The sequence below is a fragment of the Pleurodeles waltl genome, chromosome 12, assembly GCF_031143425.1.
Source record: "Pleurodeles waltl isolate 20211129_DDA chromosome 12, aPleWal1.hap1.20221129, whole genome shotgun sequence".
NCBI lineage: Eukaryota > Metazoa > Chordata > Amphibia > Caudata > Salamandridae > Pleurodeles > Pleurodeles waltl.
In genome coordinates this window covers 106,245,859-106,253,391 of record NC_090451.1, presented here as the reverse complement: position 1 = coordinate 106,253,391, position 7,533 = coordinate 106,245,859, and the positions used below count along the sequence as shown (strand labels likewise).

The window sequence follows — 7,533 nt, the reverse complement described above, 5'->3', positions numbered from 1 at the left end:
GGTTGCATTTTTTCTCTCAACTAAACTCTTTTTTTCTCATTTAATCAAGCTCTAATAAATCCATACACTCTGTTGCTCTAGTATACGTTCACTTTCCATTAGTCCTTCTTTTGCCACTGCTGACCAAAGCTCAAGCCGGCAGCGCCAGTAGAACAACACAAGTGAAAGGGATTGTCTCTCCAAGATGGAGACACTGCCTCAGACTATGTCTCGTGAGAGGTGGAGGGAGACCAAGAGCTGATTATTAGATGCGTGGGGAAAAGAGGAACATAACTCAGGTGAACAGATTCTGGATAGTGATGCTATAGCTAGGATCAGCAACGTTACAGGGGAAAGGATAGGAAAATAATTAGGTGACAGAAGTATAGAAGTGGCTACAAGGGGGTGTGTCTCTTAAGAGGGCCGAAAGATACACTGAAGGCGAAGGTGAAGTGAAAGAAGAAAGAAAGATCAAAGGAAGTCGACAGTGATTGAGAGAAAACTCACAAAGGCAAATTGAGCAAAAGACAAGTCCTGGGGAGTTAGACTACTTCAATGCAAATTTACGCCGCAGATGAGCATGACAACTGACCCTTGTACAGTGGTGCTGAAACAATTTTCAGTGTGGGGGTGCTGCCATCAAAGGGCTTCTGAAAATCCAGGAATCATACAAAGAACTAGTCCTGCGGAATGAGCCACGCACATTCAGAAAGAGTGGTGATGCGTTGGTTACTTATTGGTAATCTTCATTAGCCTTAGTCCATTGCGTCCTTGTGACAGTCATTACAAAGTAAGGTGATGTCCCCTTCCAACAGGAAGAAAGAACAGGAGGATCCTTAAATGCTAGCCCCATGCACCCAACCTGGGTGCCAAGCCCTTGCCAAAGGACTGATGGGAAGGTGGGCAGGATGTAATGTTTGTGACAAAGACAAGATGGACTAAGGGTAATGCAGAGTTCAAAACATTGGTACTCAAATGCAAAACAGAAAAATTATTAATCCATAATGCTTGACAAATGTATGCTCTGAGGACCAAGTAGCCACCCTAGGAATTTCCTAGATTGTTACTCACTGGAATTCAACCCAGGAGGTGGCCATTCCTCTCGTAGACCATCCCTGAACTGGAAGATATTCTTAAAAGCCTTGCAAAGCCAGAAAAATTGACAACTTAATCCACCTACTCAGAGTCATAAAAGTCACCTTCTTGTCTTTTCCAGGCTGTCCAAAAGTCACAAACAAGGAGTCGGTTTTCCTGAACTGCAGAGGCCTGGTGACATGAATGAAAAGAGCTCTTTAAACATCAAGTGTATTCAGCAAATGTTCCTCCGGAGAGGAAGGAGAGGGAATGAAAGAAGGAAGAATTATTTCCTAAGATCTATCAAAAATAGACTTAACCTTTGCAGCAAAGGTAAGGCTAGGCCTTAAAGTTACCCCATCTTCCAAAGTATCAAATGAAGAGAGGACAGCATTTTAAGGCTCCCAGCTCCCCAATTGTTCTCAGCAAGGTGATAGGAAATAGGAAAATAACTTTATAGGAAACAATCTTTATGTCTACAGTATCCAGATCCTCAAAGAGATAAAATTGCAAAGCCTATAAAAGAGTAGGAAGATTCTGAGTTGGAGAAAAGGGATTTTTCAACTCGTCTTACAATTGACAAAAGATCAGAACAGTCTAGACACCAAAGATTGTAACATCGACGAAGGTACAGAAAAGTCCCTAAAAACCTTTATCGCAAAGCAATGAGCTTTCAGAGTGGAAAGAGATTCAAGTGAAACCCATTCAGAAGAAAATGCAAAATAGCAGACAAACTACAGGTAGGTGCCAAAAGATCATGAGCAGAACATCACGTCTCAAAAGACTTCCAGTTCTTTGAGTAAGACTTCGAAGTAGAAGGCCTGCTGGAGTGCTGAATTAAGTCCACTAAGGAAGAGGAAAGACCCTTTGCTAGCAGTCCAGACTTCTCAACCTCCAAAGCGATAGAGTGAGTTGGAGCAAGAAGGTCAGGGACGACGTTCTGACAGAGACACACTTGAGCAGTACTCAAGGAGGTAGAAGAGCCAGGGGTTCAGAAGAGGAAACCATGACATCTCTGGCCAATAAGGGCCCACAAGAATAAAGTTCCCTCCCCCCGGCTGAGACTTGAAGAGAACCATCTGGATCAATAAAAAGTGGGGGAATGTGTAAAGGAGACTTCTCAGCCACTTTATCACCAATACGTCCACTACCTAGGCTCCTTGTTCCGGAAGCCTGGATCAGAATCGACAAAGATGAGCATTGTCCTTGTTTGAAAAGAGATCCAGAAAGGGTTTCACAAACTCTCGGCATATCTCTCAAAACAACGACCTGGATAACGTCAACTCCAGCAAATTTGGAAACCTCCAGCTGTCTGCCATCACATTGTCGGTGCCCTTGATGTGCACTGCCGACGTATGCAGCAGGTTGATCTCTGCCCAATAACCCAATTGTTCTGCTATTGCATTGAGGGATTTTGAATGCATGCTTCACTGTTGGTTAATGTAAAAGACAGCTACCTTATTCTCTGTCTTTACTAGCACATTTTTTTGAGACAGATGATGATGGGAAAACTTCAAAGCCCTGAAGATTACCATCAACTCCATCTATTTCCATGACCTCTGACTCTCTAGGAAAGACCACTTGAATCGACAGGATCAGTCCAACACAGTAGCTCTCCAGCCAGGTTTGCTGGCATCTGTTGCGAGGAATTCAGGAGCATCCAGGTGTATTAGTGTCCACTTAGACCAGTGGTCTTCAAACTCTTTAATGCCGCATCCACCCAATGGGAAAAAAAAACATTGGTGCCTCCCCTCTGAATTGTCCACAATTCTTCTATTAAATTGACACTGTTTAAATATGTCTAGACCTATTTAAACATTGCAGTTAAGTTATGTTACTGTTTTAAAAATGCAATCAAATACATGACCCCAAATATACTATTCTGGTCAGGCCTGCCCTACTAACCAATTGCAGCGTCATGCTCTGCTGAGTAAACTGATCTCATGACAGTGAGGAATGCGCAGGCCGGGTGGTGCCCGGCGCACAAAATTGCGCCTTCTTGTGTTGTACGTCTCTTCGCGCAAATGCGAACTCAGATTTCCTGCACTGTGGTCGGCAGGAGAGACATGGAAAGGCGCAGTAGGGAAGGCTTGAGCAACGAACCGTTGGCTATGTTTTGTTGTTACTTTGTTGACATGAGCTCCAGTAATTTAAGCAGAAGGAACGGCCAGACCTAAAAAAAACTCTCTTACCTCCAACGCTGAATAACCACTATAATTATAATATCTCAAAAGCAGCTGGCCTTGTAAACTTAATGACCAAGCAAGCCGATGCATTTTGGGTTTTGTTGTAAAAGAATAAAAATACTATCCCTCCTTTCCTTTTTTTCCGGCAACAAGCGATGTTACAAAGATATCACAGCACACAGTGAGATTGAGTGAAAGAAGAGGCACTGAGGCTGGCGTGCAGCACTCCACAGCTCTTGTTATTGTAATCCAGACAGGGGGCGGAAGGAGAAAAGTATGCAGGAATTGCGATAGTGAGACCACCTCTTCTATCTATCTGCATTACATGGAAAAAGGATATCTTTAGTACTCATGGCTGGTTAGCTCAGTTGGTTAGAGCATGGTGCTAATAACGCCAAGGTCGTGGGTTTGATCCCCGTGTGGGCCAGGTTGCATTTTTTCTCTCAACTAAACTCTTTTTCTCATTTAATCAAGCTCTTATAAATCCATACACTCTGTTGCTCCAGTATACGTTCACTTTCCATTAGTCCTTCTTTTGCCACTGCTGACCAAAGCTCAAGCCGGCAGCGCCAGTAGAACAACACAAGTGCAAGGGATTGTCTCTCCAAGATGGAGACACTGCCTCAGACTATGTCTCGTGAGAGGTGGAGGGAGACCAAGAGCTGATTATTAGATGCGTGGGGATAAGAGGAACATAACTCAGGTGAACAGATTCTGGATAGTGATGCTATAGCTAGGATCAGCAACGTTACAGGGGAAAGGATAGGAAAATAATTAGGTGACAGAAGTATAGAAGTGGCTACAAGGGGGTGTGTCTCTTAAGAGGGCCGAAAGATACACTGAAGGCGAAGGTGAAGTGAAAGAAGAAAGAAAGATCAAAGGAAGTCGACAGTGATTGAGAGAAAACTCACAAAGGCAAATTGAGCAAAAGACAAGGCCTGGGGAGTTAGACTACTTCAATGCAAATTTACGCCGCAGATGAGCATGACAACTGACCCTTGTACAGTGGTGCTGAAACAATTTTCAGTGTGGGGGTGCTGCCATCAAAGGGCTTCTGAAAATCCAGGAATCATACAAAGAACTAGTCCTGCGGAATGAGCCACGCACATTCAGAAAGAGTGGTGATGCGTTGGTTACTTATTGGTAATCTTCATTAGCCTTAGTCCATTGCGTCCTTGTGACAGTCATTACAAAGTAAGGTGATGTCACCTTCCAACAGGAAGAAAGAAGAGGAGGATCCTTAAATGCTAGCCCCATGCACCCAACCTGGGTGCCAAGCCCTTGCCAAAGGACTGATGGGAAGGTGGGCAGGATGTAATGTTTGTGACAAAGACAAGATGGACTAAGGGTAATGCAGAGTTCAAAACATTGGTACTCAAATGCAAAACCGAAAAATTATTAAGCCATAATGCTTGACAAATGTATGCTCTGAGGACCAAGTAGCCACCCTAGGAATTTCCTAGATTGTTACTCACTGGAATTCAACCCAGGAGGTGGCCATTCCTCTCGTACACCATCCCTGAACTGGAAGATATTCTAAAAAGCCTTGCAAAGCCAGAAAAATTGACAACTTAATGCACCTACTCAGAGTCATAAAAGTCACCTTCTTGTCTTTTCCAGGCTGTCCAAAAGTCACAAACAAGGAGTCGGTTTTCCTGAACTGCAGAGGCCTGGTGACATGAATGAAAAGAGCTCTTTAAACATCAAGTGTATTCAGCAAATGTTCCTCCGGAGAGGAAGGAGAGGGAATGAAAGAAGGAAGAATTATTTCCTAAGATCTATCAAAAATAGACTTAACCTTTGCAGCAAAGGTAAGGCTAGGCCCTAAAGTTACCCCATCTTCCAAAGTATCAAATGAAGAGAGGACAGCATTTTAAGGCTCCCAGCTCCCCAATTGTTCTCAGCAAGGTGATAGGAAATAGGAAAATAACTTTATAGGAAACAATCTTTATGTCTACAGTATCCAGATCCTCAAAGAGATAAAATTGCAAAGCCTATAAAAGAGTAGGAAGATTCTGAGTTGGAGAAAAGGGATTTTTCAACTTGTCTTACAATTGACAAAAGATCAGAACAGTCTAGACACCAAAGTTTGTAACATCGACGAAGGTACAGAAAAGTCCCTAAAAACCTTTATCGCAAAGCAATGAGCTTTCAGAGTGGAAAGAGATTCAAGTGAAACCCATTCAGAACAAAATGCAAAATAGCAGACAAACTACAGGTAGGTGCCAAAAGATCATGAGCAGAACATCACGTCTCAAAAGACTTCCAGTTCTTTGAGTAAGACTTCGAAGTAGAAGGCCTGCTGGAGTGCTGAATTAACTCCACTAAGGAAGAGGAAAGACCCTTTGCTAGCAGTCCAGACTTCTCAACCTCCAAAGCGATAGAGTGAGTTGGAGCAAGAAGGTCAGGGACGACGTTCTGACAGAGACACACTTGAGCAGTACTCAAGGAGGTAGAAGAGCCAGGGGTTCAGAAGAGGAAACCATGACATCTCTGGCCAATAAGGGCCCACAAGAATAAAGTTCCCTCCCCCCGGCTGAGACTTGAAGAGAACCATCTGGATCAATAAAAAGTGGGGGAATGTATGAAGGAGACTTCTCAGCCACTTTATCACCAATACGTCCACTACCTAGGCTCCTTGTTCCGGAAGCCTGGATCAGAATCGACAAAGATGAGCATTGTCCTTGTTTGAAAAGAGATCCAGAAAGGGTTTCACAAACTCTCGGCATATCTCTCAAAACAACGACCTGGATAACGTCAACTCCAGCAAATTTGGAAACCTCCAGCTGTCTGCCATCACATTGTCGGTGCCCTTGATGTGTACTGCCGACGTGTGCAACAGGTTGATCTCTGCCCAATAACCCAATTGTTCTGCTATTGCATTGAAGGATTTTGAATGCATGCTTCACTGTTGGTTAATGTAAAAGACAGCTACCTTATCCTCTGTCTTTACTAGCACATTTTCTTGAGACAGATGATGATGGGAAAACTTCAAAGCCCTGTAGGTTACCATCAACTCCATCTATTTCCATGACCTCCGACTCTCTAGGAAAGACCACTTGAATTGACAGGATCAGTCCAACACAGTAGCTCTCCAGCCAGGTTTGCTGGCATCTGTTGCGAGGATTCAGGAGCATCCAGGTATATTAGTGTCCACTTAGACCAGTGGTCTTCAAACTCTTTAATGCCGCATCCACCCAATGGGAAAAAAAAACATTGGTGCCTCCCCTCTGAATTGTCCACAATTCTTCTATTAAATTGACACTGTTTAAATATGTCTAGACCTATTTAAACATTGCAGTTAAGTTCTGTTACTGTTTTAAAAATGCAATCAAATACATGACCCCAAATATACTATTCTGGTCAGGCCTGCCCTACTAACCAATTGCAGCGTCATGCTCTGCTGAGTAAACTGATCTCATGACAGTGAGGAATGCACAGGCCGGGTGGTGCACGGCGCACAAAAGCGCGCCTTCTTGTGTTGTACGTCTCTTCGCTCAAATGCAAACTCAGATTTCCTGCACTGTGGTCGGCAGGAGAGACATGGAAAGGCGCAGTAGGGAAGGCTTGAGCAACGAACCGTTGGCTATGTTTTGTTGTTACTTTGTTGACATGAGCTCAAGTAATTTGAAGCAGAAGGAACGGCCAGACCTAAAAAAAACTCTCTTACCTCCAACGCCGAATAACCACTATAATTATAATATCTCAAAAGCAGCTGGCCTTGTAAACTTAATGACCAAGCAAGCCGATGCATTTTGGGTTTTGTTGTAAAAGAATAAAAATACTATCCCTCCTTTCCTTTTTTTCCGGCAACAAGCGATGTTACAAAGATATCACAGCACACAGTGAGATTGAGTGAAAGAAGAGGCACTGAGGCTGGCGTGCAGCACTCCACAGCTCTTGTTATTGTAATCCAGACAGGGGGCGGAAGGAGAAAAGTATCAAGGAATTGCGATAGTAAGACCACCTCTTCTATCTATCTGCATTACATGGAAAAAGGATATCTTTAGTACTCATGGCTGGTTAGCTCAGTTGGTTAGAGCGTGGTGCTAATAACGCCAAGGTCGTGGGTTCAATCCCCGTACGGGCCAGGTTGCATTTTTTCTCTCAACTAAACTCTTTTTTTCTCATTTAATCAAGCTCTAATAAATCCATACACTCTGTTGCTCTAGTATACGTTCACTTTCCATTAGTCCTTCTTTTGCCACTGCTGACCAAAGCTCAAGCCGGCAGCGCCAGTAGAACAACACAAGTGAAAGGGATTGTCTCTCCAAGATGGAGACACTGCCTCAGA

The 7,533-nt window shown here is 43.6% G+C and overlaps 1 non-coding gene across 1 annotated transcript; it reads left to right on the top strand.

Moving 5' to 3' along the window:
- Positions 1–7,256: 7,256 nt before the first annotated feature.
- On the top strand, positions 7,257–7,330 carry TRNAI-AAU (transfer RNA isoleucine (anticodon AAU)). Its single transcript has one exon. It is a non-coding gene; the product is annotated as a tRNA-Ile (tRNA).
- Positions 7,331–7,533: the final 203 nt, after the last annotated feature.